The sequence below is a fragment of the Lissotriton helveticus genome, chromosome 8 (genome assembly GCF_964261635.1).
Source record: "Lissotriton helveticus chromosome 8, aLisHel1.1, whole genome shotgun sequence".
Lineage (NCBI taxonomy): Eukaryota > Metazoa > Chordata > Amphibia > Caudata > Salamandridae > Lissotriton > Lissotriton helveticus.
Genome location: NC_136069.1, coordinates 766,994,679 through 767,011,991, shown reverse-complemented (window position 1 = coordinate 767,011,991; position 17,313 = coordinate 766,994,679).

The following is a 17,313-nucleotide window of genomic DNA, read 5'->3' as shown; positions in this document are numbered from 1 at the left end:
CTATGCTTAAATGCCGAATTTTACTGATTCGGTATTTAAGAATAGGTAAATGGGATGTAGGTAATCTTTTGTTAAAAATTACCGAATCGGTAAGATTCGGTAATTACCGAATCGGTATGTACCGATTCGGTAATTGACATTCATTCCTATGGGCCTGGAGGCCCATAGGAATGAAAGGCAATTACCGAATCGGTAAATACCGATTCGGTAAAAGGGGGAAAACATTGAAGGGTGGCAGGGTGTCACTTTGACACCCTGTTGCACCCCTCAATTGGGTATGGGTGCACATGTGGCACACATACATGCGCTAAGGGCATGTATGTCTGCCACAAGGCACCTTTGAAAATGCACTGATTTGCATTTTCAAAGGTATTCCTTATTTACCACCAACTTATAGTTGGTGGTAAATAACGAATCCTAAAATGGGAAAAGCACTCATTTGAGTGCTCCCTACATTGCAAATTCTGTAATTTACCGATTCGGTATTTTAAGGAATCGGTAATTTACCGATTCCTTAAAATACCGAATTGGTAAATTACTGAATTTGCAATTTAGGCCACCTACATCCCAAATGCCCAATACCGGTCGGTCCCCGCCTAAATTCAGTAATTTCGGCCGTTACCGACCGATATTGGGCCACCTACATCTGTCCCTTAGTGGTAGGCCAAAAGGAGCATTATGTGTTTATATTTCGAATCCGATGGCCATACATAAGAGAGTGATGGTTACTTCTGAAATTTATTACCAAACTGTTTTAATACAGACAGACTGCAATAATGCACTGTTCCTTGTAAATTTTTAAAACAACATCGAAATAGCCCATCTGGGATCCATATTAGAGAAGCTCAGTGGGGATATTGCCAATACAGAATCAAAGGCCAACATTGAAATAATACCTATTTGGGGCGGGGATTTTAATACTAGTCTGTGTCCAGTGGCGGGTTCTGGGAAGTATGGTTTAACTTTGGATAAAGATGATCCATCATTCCACTTCCCACACACCACAACAGGCGAGCAGTTCAATGAGATCATGTTTAAACATGATCTGGGATTTTCTAACCGCTTGTGCACGCCTGTAGTGGAGTTTGGTTATACATTTATAGGGAGAGGCGCTAAATCAACTATTGATTTCATCATCATCCCAAACCGCTATGCCAGCCACATGAAAGCCTATGACATCCACCATAATGTTATGAGTGACCACTTGGCTATTAGTGTGAACATAAAAGTTCCAAGCCAGGTGCCAAAGAGAACTTGTAATAAAATAGCATGGGTGCAGGACATAGAATTGGGAAGAAAAAACGGATATGCTATCCGTTGGGGAAGCAGGGACCCTACAAAATTAAGTACAGAGATAGTAGTAAAGGCATTAGATCCAATCTTACAATGCCTAAGTGACAGACCGACACATGATGATGTTTTAACTGCTTTTCATAATATTACTGAGATTGTCAGAAAAACTTTATTTAAAGAACATAAAGGCACCTGTAACACAAAGAAAGGTTGGTTTCATAAAAAGTGTACCAAAAGTTATTCAAACCTAAAGAATGCCTTACATAGTGAGGCGATAGATATTACTGAGATAAGGGTATGCAGAAAACGGTATCATAAAGCAAGGAAAAACAGGATATCCGAGCTGAAAGATAAGGCCTGGAAGGATCTCAGTGAGGCCGCTGAGTCTAAAGATAGCTCAAAATTCTGGGTAGCAGTAAACGCACCCTTCCTTGTTAATAAAATAGATGTACGAGCCATTGAGCTGGCCATAGCAGAACAGACCTGGACTGCCTTTTTTTCTAAAGTATATGCAAGACCGAAGTCTAATGAGGAAGTTTTTGGGAGGCCCAAAATAGGGAGTGTAGATCAGTCCTTCATACCTATTAAATTTGATATCTCTCTTCAGGACGTAAATGCCGCAGTCAAAGCAAATAAGAGTGGGAAGGCCGCTGGCCCTGACGGGGTACCAATTGACCTCTACAAGTCAAATCTGGAGGTTTGGGCCCCATTTTAACCAGGGTTCAACAAGCATGTTGCGAAAGAGGATTTATTAGTACATGGTCCGAATCCATCATAGTCCCTATTTTTAAAAAGGGCGATATAGAGAACTCTGCTTGCTACCCCCCGATATCTTTGTTGGATTCTCTGATGAAGGTAGCGGGCAGGATTGTCCTAGATCGACTACAGGGATGGACCGAAGAATAAAGGCATTTTAAGCGACGTCCAATATGGTTTTAGAGCTGGTTTAGAAACTAACGAGCAGATTTTGAATTTAAGAATTTTAATTGGTAAATATTCTAAGGCCAAAGCAGAGAAATTCTATTTGGCTTTTGTAGATCTTTCATCGGCTTTCCATTGTGTAGTTCATGAAAAGTTGTGGGGTGTTCTTAAAGAATTGAAAGTCGACCCTGTTTTAATTCAGTTTTTAAGACAGTTATATACCGGAGCCAGTGCAAAGGTCCTCTACTTTGCCGAGGGTGAGTGTACCGCCTCATTTAAAATAGAACAAGGTGTTAGGCAGGGATGCGTATTGGCACCACTCCTATTCTCTTTATAGACCAACGCCTTTGAACAGGAGTTGGTGTCACATACTAGGGATCTGCCATTTGTAAACTCCCGCCCGATCGCATCTCTCCTTTATGCCGATGACGCTGTCCTCATGGCCCGCACCCAAGTAGGTTTACAAAGGGCTCTTTCTTTTTATACTACTTTTATAGAGTAGGCTTGGCCTAAAATTGAATGCCAAGAAAAGTTTTGTGATGTAATGCGGGAAAACGAAAAATAAGATTAGAAGTTTTCAGGCGGGGGGAGTAAGGTGGAAACCATCCCTTCATTTAGCTATCTGGGCGTGCTTTTTGACAATCCGGTTTGTGGGCACCAGCTGTTAAGGCTAGGTCCTCCTTACTTTTTATGAAGTACATTGCAGCCCTTTTTAACTTTTCTAAAAAATAAGGGAAAAGGCCACCAGAAATGTTGTTAAAGATATACCAGGCAAAGTGCATGAGTATAGCAATTTACGGGGCAGGAATCTGGGGATTCCAAGACTGCACTATAATTCAGTGCATTGAAAATGTTTTTTTGAGGTCCCTTCTAAGTGTTCCAACCAGTGCACCAGTTTTTAATTGTCATTCTGAGCTGGGAGTTACATACATTTCTGACCTGATTAAGGTCCAGCTAGTTTTGCTATGGAATAGAATTTGGACCACAGAGAGTGCTGGTCTTAACCGGGAAATAATAAAGGATGCAATGAGACTAGACAACGTCCGTAAAATCTTATGGTTGATATACGTTGAAAATTTTATGCAGGACATTGGCCACCCAGAATATTTTACCTCTCCCGATAGTATGAATTTTATTAAACGAAAAGTGTTTAAAAAAGTTTTTATGACTCACCTAGAAGAAAAGAGGTTAACACTTGAGCTGAATAAACCCATAGTGATCCATCATCAACTGATTACCACCACATGTAATATTCAACCATATCTGCAATAAGTTTTGGGCAGATATGACAGATATCTCTTGACCAGATTTAGGTTTGTTACCTTTCACCATCTAATTACGTACCCAACCATTAATGACTGGTCAAGGGAACTCTGTCAATGTCGTTGTGATAAAGTTTCACGACAAAGCACAGTACATATGGTTTTATTCTGTAAGTTTTATATTAATGAGAGGCTGAGATGGTTAAAACCACTATTAAAACAAGAAGGATGGAAGCAATGTCGCCCCGCTTTTACATATTCACAGGGGCTTGATAGCTACTATTGTATTGGTTCTATGGCGGGCTTCCTAAAGAATGTAATGAGGACAAGGAAAGCTGTTAACATTTAAATTTCAGGAAATGTATTGGAATGTCTACCTAAGGGAACCACAACATGTTTACAAGTATATTATGGACATTTCATAACTTTCCGCACGATAGCCGTGTATAAATGAATGTTCTTAATGTAATATATGATGATGTATTGTCTCTTTTTACATGTTTGCTTTTATGATTTTAATGCTCAAAATCCAATAAAGCTTGTTTTGATTGATTGATTGATAGTTTATAAGGCAATTCAGGCAAATTCTAAGTAGATATGCCAAAGCTCAAGAGTTCAGGAAGGGACATGAAATATGCCAGTTCAAGCAGTCACCCAGAAAGGAAGAGACCACTAGGCACATATGGCTCATGCCTTCAGGTCGGAAAGGAAGTTAGGTAAATCCGTATCAGGCAAGTTTAAAGATGCCAAGAAAGTTCTGCAACTCTCCATCAGCGATAGTAAGGAAATAACTAGCAGCCCATCCAACTCTTGCAGTGTGGGCCTGTTCATCAACCAGTTTCCCAGTTCTCCCCGTCTGTTCAGTTAGACAATACTATATTCTTAAAGTTTCAGGTTGACACCTCCTGGAGTCACCTCACCTGGTCAGACCACTCAGTTCATTGGTCAGTTTGTATAGGATGAATTCCAGGCGTTATAGAGAAGACACAAATTGTAGAGAATTGGTGGTTCAATTACGCAGTCCTTAAGCAATCCAATAAGTGAAATGTCGAAACAATGCTCCTTTAGCAAGAGCACATGACCACGTTCAAGAGGATAGTTTCCCAGGCAGCGGTTTGGATTATAACGAAAAATGTAGCAAAGTGTAACACTGTTTCACATTATTTGTTATATTGAGGAATTCTCTCACAAACAATAGATTTAGCAATTCAAGGGAATTTACAAATTATAATCAGGCCCACATTTAATCAAGCTAATTTAACGTAAAAAGTATATAATTACTAAGCATACATTCATAGGAAATATAAAGATGTTATGATTCCAGTATTGTAGTGTAGTTCCTATATCCCTGATAAGCTCTGCAGATTGAAATAATATACACTAAAGTTTTGACATAGGACTGAGGTCATTATGTCTCTATCGAGTGCATTAAACTGAATTACTTGTGTGTGCCAGCTAACTCAGAGGTCACTAGAAACTTTCTCGAATGAACAAGAAGGGATTAGTTTCTGACAACCGCATAAACATGACAACTTTGTTTCCCTTAGAGTAGGAACAGTATCTTCAGAGTTGTGGAAACAATAGATAACCGTTTCACTCAGTCAATCGCGCATGCTTCGTTTTTACAGAGTTGCACAGAAATAGAGAGACGGGTGTTTCAATAAAAAGAGTTTATTGAACATTCTTATTTCTCATGCAAGAAATATGAACTGATACAATCGTAAGACACAATGCGAAGTATAAAATGTACAGCGTTAGCATTAACATAAAATAATACTGTAATAGCATGTCTTTTAGCTACGACATATATTCATTAAAATACATACATAATATCACAGGCTAAAACATTCATCTGGTGCTCCTAAAATAATCCTACCCCAGTGTACCTAACCTAAGTGCAGTACGAGGGAAGAAGTAGGTGCTCTTCTTAGTCTGGTTTAGTTATGCCAAGAGTTGCCAAAAGTTTCTCTAGGTTCTAATCAGCTCCATACCTTAGAATGAGAGAGGTTAGTACCTCTTCCCGGGACTCGATCTCTAACACCCCGCAAGGGGAGTCAGAAACACTGGAGCTGGATTCTCTGCGAGGATGACAGTGTCTGGTCAGTGCGTCAGTTGGGGACGTGACGTCCTTCGGGACTTGCTGTGGCGAGCTGCGTCGTTCAAATAGATAGTCAAACCGCACCGAACCATGGTTTGCAATGGCAAGTGAAGGCATATTTATACCTTGAAGGTGTTTAGGAATGCCAGTAGTAACGTAAAAGTAGGGCATAAGAACGTCATGAATGCACCCTTAAGGAATATATGTTCATGCATAATAAATGAGTTCTTGGAGAAATCAATATCCAAGCAAGGGGAAATCCTAAAAGCTTAAGAGTCTGGTTTTCTAAGAACTCTTTGTGACAAAGAGGATCGGATGTAGTTGACCATGCCTGTATTTGGTTAGCATGAGCAATGCCTAAATAAGGACTGGATTTCTATGCCTAAATAAGGGCAATGTGAATTACACCTATATAAGGGCATGAATCGGGAAATCTAGATACAATATCTAAATCTACACACAACACCCAGTTCACTTTCGGATGTACATGTTAAACATATCTAAAACATAGCTACATATGGATGGCTAAGAATATGTCTAAAATACATTTGGAAAAATGCATTTAAAACTGTTGTGATGCATAAAATGCAATTGTGCTGTACATATTAAAGCAATGTTTCATTCTAAGCATCAGTTGGCAATGAATGCTAATTGAATGAATACACATATAAATACATTTATGAAATGGCTTGTAAATACAGAAGAAAAAGGGCCAAAACCATTTCATTTCAGATTACATAATCATTTAGTTGTGGACAAGGTCATATATTGTCTCAGGAAGTATTCAAAGAATTCTTGTTCTCTATGAATAGTTCTACTATAAGCAGATTACCTGTGCCAAAAAATGAAAAATACTAATTTGGAAAAAGAAATGTAATCATAGGAAAAAGTTCTTTGTCTTGTAAAAAATGAAGGTCAAATTCAAAGTCTCTCAGAACACTGTGTGCCATAATCAAAAGTCAGTGTTAGGGCTTGGAGAAAACATGAAATCTTCCATGTCTGTAGACAAAAAGTCATCTACCATTGTAGGTGAAAGTAGGATTACCTCGTTTAGAAGATTAACCACACATAGATGTGAAGCATCGCCTTCAGCGTTGGTCCCATCAGCAATGTTCGTATCGGATGTTACCTGCGCGCCTGTTGTTTCCTCTCATACCTGAGCAGTAGCAATTTGCGTCTGTGAGATCTCAATGAATGCTGTCATCAAGATTGGAAGCAGCTGGGGACAACACAGAGCATGGGCCATTACCGGGCCCAGCAGAGTATTGATATCCGTAGGCATGACTAATGGGAGTGTTAGACAGATGTCTAGCACGCACTCTTCCTTGCAAAGCAAGCAGCGTAGAACAGGTAAGATGCAATCTTGCCAGATTGGTCTGAATGACAGAAACCATGTGATATTTAATTCTCGTAGATGAGGTAAGTCTAGAATTTGAACGATGCGCTCACGACAGTTCATCTCCAATAGAGCTCTCTCTATGGTGCTTGGAGTGGCGTTGGTGATTTGGCTTGCCATATCGTAGCAGTAGGAGCAAAAATAGGATCCCTGCAACATGTCCAAAAAGTAGTGGCAGTCTGCCAAACACAGAGTGCACAAAGTTGGGAAATATTCTGAGGACTGCTTGAAAAGGTGCTAACAGTCCTGAACATACGTTCTTAAATAGGTGTACAATACTGCTCGTATCAGACATGTTTAAGATACGTTCCAACCTTTCTGAGAAATGTATAGGGCAGTTTGTATTCAAAAGGGGTTGTATCTCGGCAGAAGTCCTTGCGACTTGTAGATCATAGGTTTCTTTGGCCGAGGTCAGTGACACAGTTTTTTGTAAAAGAATGGCTTTCATTCTGCTTGGAGTATCAATTCGTATAGAAGAGATGTTCAGTGAAGGCCAAAAAGGCGACTCCCTGACTGTCTTGGTTTGTGGAAACAATACTTGCATACAGCAAGTGACCCTGGATGAAACAGTCACTAGATATGGAATACCTGGCAACATGCCACAGCAGCTGTGATCATTCAACATTAGGTAGCTCCCATTAGAAAGTAGTACAAAATTGTATTAATCACTGCAGCTGGTGAACCTTGCAGGTGACACTATAGGTTCGGAGTGGAACCATCGCAGGCCCCATGTAAATTAATACCCCGACAAAGGAGAGAATCACTTAGTGCGTTTTCACAGTTAGAACCGCTAAGAAACACTTCACACACCCCACTCCAAAATCTGTGTGTGTGTTAAATTCCAGGATTACTTGATGTAATCTTTTCCCAAACTTTCACATTTGCCTGCTGGTATGTGTTTTAGGCAATACTGAAAATGGAAAATTGTAACAGGCAGAGTGATTTTACCATGTATTATCCATTCAGTAGCTGGTTTCTCTGCCACTGTGAATGGTAATCTTTCCAGTTTTTCAATGCTCAGCAGCGTGTAGTCTGCTCCTCTTTGTGCCAGTTTGATCTGTTTATCAGTGAGATTGAATTCTGAAAACAGTGACATAGTGTTGATTAAACACCAAGGCACATAGCCTGCACGCAAGTTTTGTAGTGTCCAGCCTAATAGCATGATAGAACGTAATTGAGACTGACCATGTTGCAGCATGACCAAGTCTTGTTCCATGATGTCTATGGCAGTAGACACAATGCTGTTCAATGAATATATCTTGGACGACAGAGTCGTTAACTCATTGTCTACTACAGTGAGAGATTTATCTAAATGAATACAATTAATTTCTCATATTCGTTCTGCAGTCTCTGCTTGGGTAATCTTCCATATTTAATTATAAGTAGCATATACACTGGCATATATGAAACATTTTTGACGCGGTTTTTGTGGTCCAAGCAAGAATTCCCTAAGGTATGTGCCATCTTTAAGTAAAGATAAGTGTTCTTTTACATCCTTAAATGTAGATTTATGTAGCCAATCAAGGCATAGCTTCCCTACACTGTATGTTGTTACTATCCCAGGATGCTGTCTTTAAACATATCTTGGGTCTGGCCTATTGATTGTGAAACCCTGTGTTTTGTTCAGGAATCGATCTTGACAGTTGTTTGTGTCTGTGGGCCAGAGCAACCATTTTTCCCATTCTGGATCTGATCTCTTGTGATGCAAAATATTATGTATGTCGACCTCCCCCGTGTAGTGCTATTACTTGCAGGTATTATCAATCAATCAATCAATCAATCAATCAATCAATCATTTGCAAAGCGCACTACTTACCCGTGAGGGTCTCAAGGCGCTGGGGGGGGGGGCTACAGATCGAACAGCCAGCTCTTGATTATCCTCCGGAAGGTCAGCAGTTCTTGGGTCTGTCATAGGCTCAGTGGGAGGATGTTCCATGTCTTGGCGGTGAGGTGGGAGAAGGATCTCCCACCAGTGGTTGTTCTTCGGATGGTCGTGACGGTGGCGAGTGAGAGGTCGGCAGAGTGTAGCTTACGGTTGTGGATGTAGAATGAGAGCCGTCTGTTGAGGTAGTCTGGGCCGGTCTTGTGGAGTGCCTTGTGTGTGTGGGTGAGGAGCTTGAAGGATATCCTCTTCCTGACGGGGAGCCAGTGCAGGTTTCTCAGGTGAGGGGTGATGTGGCCGTGGCGTGGTACATCAAAGATCAGTCGAGCCGAGGAGTTTTGAATGCGTTGTAGTTGTTTGATGAGCTTGGTCGGGGCTCCCGCGTAGAGGGTGTTTCCGTTGTCGAGTCTGCTGCTGACGAGGGCCTGGGTGACTGTCTTTCTTGTATCTGTCGGGATCCATCTGTTGATCTTGCGGAGCATGCAGAGGGTGTTGAACTTGCTTGGTCATTGAGAGCGTTGAGTCGAGAATGATTCCCAGGTTGTGTGCGTGGTCAGTGGGTGTTGGGGCTGCCCCCAGTGCCGTCGGCCACCAGGAGTCGTCCCAGGCTGAAGGGTTGGAGCCGAGGATGAGGACCACCGTCTTGTCCGAGTTCAGCTTCAGACGGCTGGTCTTCATCAAGTCGGCGACGGCCTTCATTCCTTTGTGGAGGTTGGCTTTGGCGGTGATGGGGTCCTTGGTGAGGGAGAGGATCAGCTGAGTGTCGAAGGCATAGGAGATTATGTTGAGGTCGTGCTGTCGGGCTACGTGTGCGAGCGGGGCCATGTAAATGTTAAACAGAGTTGGGCTGAGGGAGAATCCCTGGGGTATGCTGCAGATGATCTCAGAGGCTTTGGAACAGAATGGGGGAGGCGGATGCTCTGGGTTCTGCCTGAGAGGAAGGAGGTGGTCCAATCCAGAGCCTTGTCTTGGATCCCTGCGGCATGGAGGCGTAGTGTGCGGTGGCAGGCGGCAGAGAGGTCTAGGAGGATGAGTGCTGCGGTCTCGCCATTGTCCAGCAGGGTCCTGATGTCATCTGTGGCGGCAATGAGGGCAGTCTCGATGCTGTGGTTGCTGCGGAACCCTGACTGGGAAGGGTCCAGGATTCTGTTTTCTTCGAGGTATCGGGTTAGCGGTTTTCTCGATGACCTTGGCTGGGAAGGGGAGCAGAAAGATACGCAGGAAGTTCTTGAGGTCTCTTGGGTATAGGTATGGTCGGTGTGTTCATGTCCTTGATCTTGGCTAACCCAAGGCAAGACATTTGTTGGACAGTGTCATTCAAAGACATACTTTACTCGGGGATGATACAGGCTCTAAACAAAGCTACTACCCCCTGCACTTGCCAATCTTTTATACCCCACACAGTTTTTGTCTCAATGGTATCTTTCCAAAAGTCAAAACCATGTCTAGACAGTTGGGCAATAATGGCTGCAGAATAAATCTGTTTTGTATTTGTCAACATATTTTTCGTTCCTGTCTTGTTCACATTTTTATAGAAAAAACGTTTCCTGGATTTGACAAGTTGAACCCTGAAAATATGGAAATTTCTTTGCGAAAGTTTTTGAACTATCCTTTGGAGGTGTAGGACAATGTTCCCATCAGTTATACATGTATACATTTCTAGGTATTGCAGATTTGTGCAAGAAATGATTACCATAATGGTTATAACAATACATTTGTGCATAGTCTGATGAACCCTCTAAATATTCATGATTTGTGAATACTGCAGACATTTCTAGATCAGACATCATGTTATTAACAGTCTCAAAGTCTCAATCATCAGAAAAGGTACTAGAGGTAATAAAGTCACTTAATGAAATCCTGAATAAGTGTGGAATCTTTAAAAGCTCTGAGGGGCCAAAAATATCATATTCAGTTCTGTTCCAAACTATACCATCCAGTATAGGAACAGCTGTGATGTTCAATGCTGACAAGTCTCTCTGTTCACGATGGGATGATTTGTGTGGTTGGAGAAGTAAGTTCACTCTTTTACTTGATTTGTCCAATTGAATATATCTTCCATTTATAAGCATACTCAGAGTTATTACCGGAGCTAACCAAAGTAGAAAGAAGAAAATTCCCAAAACAATCCAAAGTTCAATCCATGGTGAAACCAGATAAGTCTTTTTCAGGTGATGAAAAAAGTCAGTTGCTTGTTCTTTGAAAGTTCTTTTTGCTGGCCTCGTTCCAGGTTTGCTGGGATCCTCAGAAAACGTATCAAAATTAATGAAATAGCCAGAGTCAGTTCTGTCAATGGTTGGAATTGCATCTGGATTTGTTGAAATCGTTGGAACCACTCGATCAGTTGTTACTTCGTTGTAGACAGGTGTATCAGGACAAACTGTTATTTGGGTCTCAAGAGGAACGAGTTCCATAGCTTTGTTGCTTAGTCCTTCTTTTCTCACTGTAGAATCTTCAAGGGTGATGAGTCTCTCAGTTTGAACCTCTTAGATTGCAGCTAGAGGAGTGTATCTGCTACATTGGCGGAGACCACTTGGCCTACTCCTTAGTATCAGCCACATAGTGTGGTTTGGTCAGGTCAATAGACACAAATCATCTCTCCTTTTTACCAGCAAAGGGAGGCAGTAGTACTGTTTTTGATCCGTGGATTGCTAGGACAGGTACTGATTGTCTGTAAGAAGGCCCAAAGTCCTTCTTGTCCGCTATCTTTTCTCTGACTAAATCACCAAGCTTTGGAATCCAGACAGGCCTTGCTGGGACGGTTGGTTTTTCCCTAGTGGTGGTTGGCTTCAGGAACACATTGCTTTGTTTCGATCTTACTTCATTTAAGTCCTGTAAAACAGCCAAGCGATCTTTGATATCAAATTTCTCATTTTCCACCACCGTTCCATGACAATCAAGGTCCGAAACCAACATTCTTGTCCCAAATAGGACCTCATATGGAGTGACACGCCCTAGAGATCTTCTTGGCAAATTGTTAAGACTACGTTGGATCCCATACAGATGTTTGACCCACCCATCACCTGATGGGTGGGTCAAACCTAGCGGTTATAGACTGCTTTATGTCCCAGTTTTTTTCTTTTCACAACCGAATTTCCCTCAGGATGGAACGGAGAAGAGTACCGCAATTCAATGCCCAAACTGGCCATGGCTTCTTTGTGAGCTCGAGAGCTAAATGCAGGGCCCTGCTTAGAGTGTAGTGTGCCTATTGCGTATGTGCCGATAAAGACTCGCAAATCTTTTATAACTGTTTGAGCGTCAGCTGCGCACTGAGGCCACATCCAAAGGAACGTTGAACACGAATCCACGGCAACCATGATATATTTATAGTTACCATCCCTTTGTAAGGGACCGCAGTGGTCCAGGTAAACACACGCTAATGGTTTATCTGAAATCAACTAGGGCGTCTGCGCAGGACGTTTCACAGTAGAGACTTTCATCTTTTGGCACATTTCACAGTCCAGGACATAGTTTCTGGTCTGTTTTCTAATGCCAGGACACCAGTATCATTGTTTTAATAATGACACAGTGGCGGAAACACCTGCATGAGCAGAGGTGAGCCCTTCATGTGCTGCTAGGATTAGTCCTAATCTATGTTCCATGTTTGGTATTACCCTATCCCCCACTCCAGAGATTCAAGCAAAGGGAACATTATTCGCATCAGTTATATATGAGTATTTGAGTGAAAACCCTTTAGGTAACGCTGCACCGCTGCCTTTGCTTGAAGCATCGACAGCCAGTATTATTTCACTGTCTATTTTTGTTTTTGAATGAGTGATTGCAGCTACAGAAGGCGCTTGCACAGCATCCTCCTCAACGTTGATTCAGCGTGTGTATCACATGAGTGTTTTGTAGTCCGTTTCAAAACTGAACTACTTGTTCCCAAAGCGTTTTGTGCTTGATTGTGACACCTTTTGCATCTTTGAAACCATTTTGAAGCCAGTTCTGTAAATATTCATTGTAAGATTGAACACAGTAAAAAGAATCGCACACCATGAGTCTGGGAGTTCGTGATCCGTATTTTCAAGTGCCATTATGAATGCTTGTAGTTCAGCTCGCTGAGCTGTACAATCTCCTAGAGATTGCGTTTTTGTGACCATAGGTCTGAATTTGCCATCGTGCACACAACCTTTAACGATCGCGCAAGCAGCACTATAAGCTTGTTTACCCCCCGTAGCGGGTTGTGCTGATCCGTCAGTATAAAGTATACATTATCTCGTCTAGAGGTAGAGTTTCAGTAGGCAGAGGAAATTCGTGTTCGTATTGCAGGAATGCTTGCGTTTTCAAATAAGGATCAAAAACATATTCAACATCAGTTGCAGCAAGAGAATTAACCCATTGTATCCATCTTGGATGTAAAGCTTTTACATTCAGAATGCTAGCTTTTGTAATTGCCTCTGAGGCTGGTACAGGAGTAACCACCATAATGCGTTTTTCCTGTGCTAGGGCTCTTTCTTTTGCTACAGCGGTTTGAACTGCTGTCAGAATTTTTCTGTAGAAGTGAATTTCATTTCTACTTGTTTATACAAATGGGATTTGTATGCAATTGGGATTTTCTCACCTTCATTAAAAGTTAAGTAGGTGAATCCGTATTGACCCGAAATGATTCGGATCACTAAGTTACGTGCTTTTACGTGTGTTTGTAAATGTTTTGTTGCTAACATGTCTGTTTGTAGTGAACGCAAAATTTCTGTGTGTTCTTTTCTCCAATGTGTGATTTTAAATTCAGGTTTGATTAATTCGTAGAGAGGTTTATCCCTTTCTGCATAAGTTCTTCAAAAATTCAGGAAACCTAGAATCGACTATAAGTTTTTCAGCGTTTTTGGAGGTTGGAGCAGCGCACACTTTTTTTAAAAGTTGTCTGCCAGGCATTTTCCTTTCCTCGATAGTTTATATCCTGGAAAAAAGATGCTGAGATGGGAAATTCTTGATTTTTTTTATTGAATTTATACCCTTCAGAGGCGAAGCCCAGTATAATGGTGTTCACCCTGTTCAAATGCCTGTTCAGGTCATTGTCTGTCGTATAGATATCATAGACATATGACAATGCCTCGTCATCATAAGTTTGTAGTAACTCTGTTACCCTTGTTGAGAATAACCCCGGACTATTTCTAGAATCCTTGAGGGAGATGACAGAATTGATGCTGGGTCCCCATTATTGAGAAAGTGGTCAAATACCTACGTTCAGGTGTAATGTTTTGACAAAAGAAACCATTTGAAATGGCTAATGTGGTTTTATATTTTTTACGCACAATGTTATTCATTAATGCTGTACTGTGTGCCTTTTGCACTGCAAATATTTTACAACATGAGTTTAGGTTTCTGTAATCCAAAACTAGACAATATGTATTGTCTGGTTTGGAAACAGGAAACAAAGGATTGTTCATTGATGAGGTGCAAGTTTCAATCACCCCTTGGTATTCAAGTTGATCTAAGATCTCCATGACCTGTTTTTTAGCTTCTTGCTTAATTGGGTACTGCCTTTGTGCAGTTGATTGATTTTCTAACTGGATTGTGTGGTGAGGTGAGTCCTCATCCCATCATACATGATTTTTGTACAATGGTGGGGCTTGGGAAACTGCCCATTTCCTGGTATAAGTATATTTTAAATGTACTGGAATATGGTTAGAGAAGGTTGGCATAATGATGTCTTCACCATGTGGGCACTCCCTGACAAATTCTGGTGGCCAGTCCTGTTCTGCTAGAAGTATATCATAACCCTTTGAAAGTCGCTCCCAAAAGAGTGTTTTCACTTTTCTTGGTATGTCTCCCTCCATTCGGGGTGTTATCTCATATAACCTTTGTGGAGAACTAACCCTGGTGTCTGCAGTCTCAACTTGAATGTCTTTATTCAGGTCCACTGTCTCCAGAAGTCCCTTCAGGTTCTGGTGAGCTATTATTACTTCTGATGCGCTGTCCAACATTGTCTGAGCCCATTCTCCATTCTTGTGTTGTGCCCTCAAGATCCTCGGCATGTCTGACTTTTAGACCTGCTACCTTCTTTTTGGTGAATTGAGGTTTTTGTTTGCTTTTCTGAACGTGTTGATCGTCTTTGGACTTCACGCATTCTTCTTTTTGATCTGACCGTCCTCTTCTTTTGGATGTCTTTGACGATATCTGAAAGGTACGAGAGGAACGTGCATCAGTATCTTGATACCTCTCAGGTTTTCTCAAATTATCCCTATTCCTGAGGTCATACCTCCTTTCAGAGGGCTCCTTTTGAAGAGACCTACCTCAGAGTTGAGAATCTTTCTCTTTTGAATGTTTGTTATTTTCTCACTTCTTTTTACGAGATGTAGGAGTGTTTTTAGTAAAATCCTTTTCAGGACTTTCAGACAGTTGTGGTTTAACTGGTTTCCCACCCAAACTGTCTCTGCCTAATTATTCATAGGATTTTTCAATGATTCTGGCTAGTTCTTGTGGTTGTTAAGTTACATCAAATTAGGATGGGTGGGTATGTCCGCAAAATCCATTAAAGGTGATTGCATAGTTATTAACTTTCGCAGACCATCTGTGGCAAAAGCAATATTATCACTGCAGGAGGAGCAGGCTAACCTCATCACTAGTATTTGGGCTTTACCATTAGGTTACTTTTACAAGCCCACATTAGAAGCACCCCGCGTTAATACATCTTGTATTTCCCGTCCTTTTACCCCATTTAATAGATGTACCCCTTTATCAGGTTTGGATTGCCAAGATTGACAATCTTCTCCACTTATAAATCGAGAGCCTCCTGAGCTAGAAGAATTGGTACACTGTCGAACTTGCCCCAGCCCGGTGAACCTGACATTCCAACTGTACCTAATGAAGATTCTACCCTCAAAATATTGAGTTGGAATGTGGCAGACCTGGCATCCAAATTAATTCTACCAGACTAGTTGGAGTTAATCCACAGCCAAGATATTGTGATGTTCCAAGAGACCTGGGCAACCCGGGAGTTGTTCCTGGAGGGGTTTGAATGTTTTAATACGGTATCCCTCACCCCTGATTCAGGTCGGCCAGCTGGAGGCCTTTCAATGTGGGTTAACATCAGGGCAGGAGGCCACAATAGAGTTCTTCATACCAACAATGATAAATTCCAGGTCACAATTTATACACAGGGGACTTCACTTTATTTGATTAATTTTTATAACGATGATTTTAAAACGGTTCCCAATATGAACTTCATTGAGCTGTTTAAATTTGTTTCTACTTTACCCACAGTTAACAGTGGTCAAGGGAATTTGTTTAGGTGGTGACTTCAACGTAAAAATCCCAAAGGGTATCTACACAGCTATTCGCCCTGTTGACATGAAAGCTTTATGTCCCAGAGGACACCAGTTATTGGACCTTTTAAGTGCCAATAACTTCTTGGATGTTATGGAGCTCGCAGCTGTGCCCTGTAGGGATGGACACATAGAACCCTCCTAGAGAGGCAGAGGCTCAGCCTCTACTATCAACTATATTTGTATCACCCCTTGTTTAGAAAATTGTGTGCTAAAGGCGAAGGTAATTCCCACACTTCAGGGGATCACAATCCGATCGACCTGACCCTGAGTCTCACGCCCAGAACAATTTATGATAATGTCCAGGGTGCCAGCGACCTGACTCCTACTACTGACAACCTTAGAGTGGTATGGCGCGGCATAGATAATAAAGCAGTATTCAAAAGGATGGTAAGATCTTACCCTGATTTGATCAGTACCTGTTTGACATTTAGGGAACGTAACTTGGAGGTAGTTGGCGCTTTTTCAGAGCTTTGCACCGGCATTAAATCCTTGTTGTCCAAGCCCAATAAGAAAACTAACCCAGACCCAGGTTGGTTTAATGCTGATTGTTCCTCAGCTAACAGAGCCCTGCAAAGGGCGCTTGCCAATAAACCTAGAGATAGCTCTCTGGTTAAATTACTTAGGCAGAGTTACAAGAGAGTTATCACAATTAGAAAGGAGCAGATCATAAAAGAGCACTGGGATAACCTCAGTAGGGCAAACTCTTTAAAAAATGGCAAGGACTTTTGGCAGGTTGTCAAAGGCATGAGGTCCCTCGTAAACCCTATGTCATCAATTAGTTGTAATATCCCTAGTGAGTCTTGGGAGGCCCATTTCAGTAAGATCTATGCCGCATCGGATCCTCCCTCTGTAACTAAGGAGAATACGCTAATTACTAGGATCTTGATTGATTTAGCGGAGATTGAGGAGGCCATTGAACAGAGCCTGGGATCCAAAGCTCCCGGGCCTGATGGTCTGCTATTGACCTTATTAAAAGCTACTCTAATTTTTGGGCACCACTACTGTTAAATGTTTTTAATAATTTAACCAACTCCCCTATACCCCATATAGTGCCAATTTTTAAGAAGGGGGACCACTCAAACCCGAGTTTCTACAGGCCGATCTCCCTAATCAATAACACTTTGAAAATCCTAGGGAGGGTACTGTATAACAAGATCAAGTCATGGGCCGAAGAATGTCAGATTTTACATCCA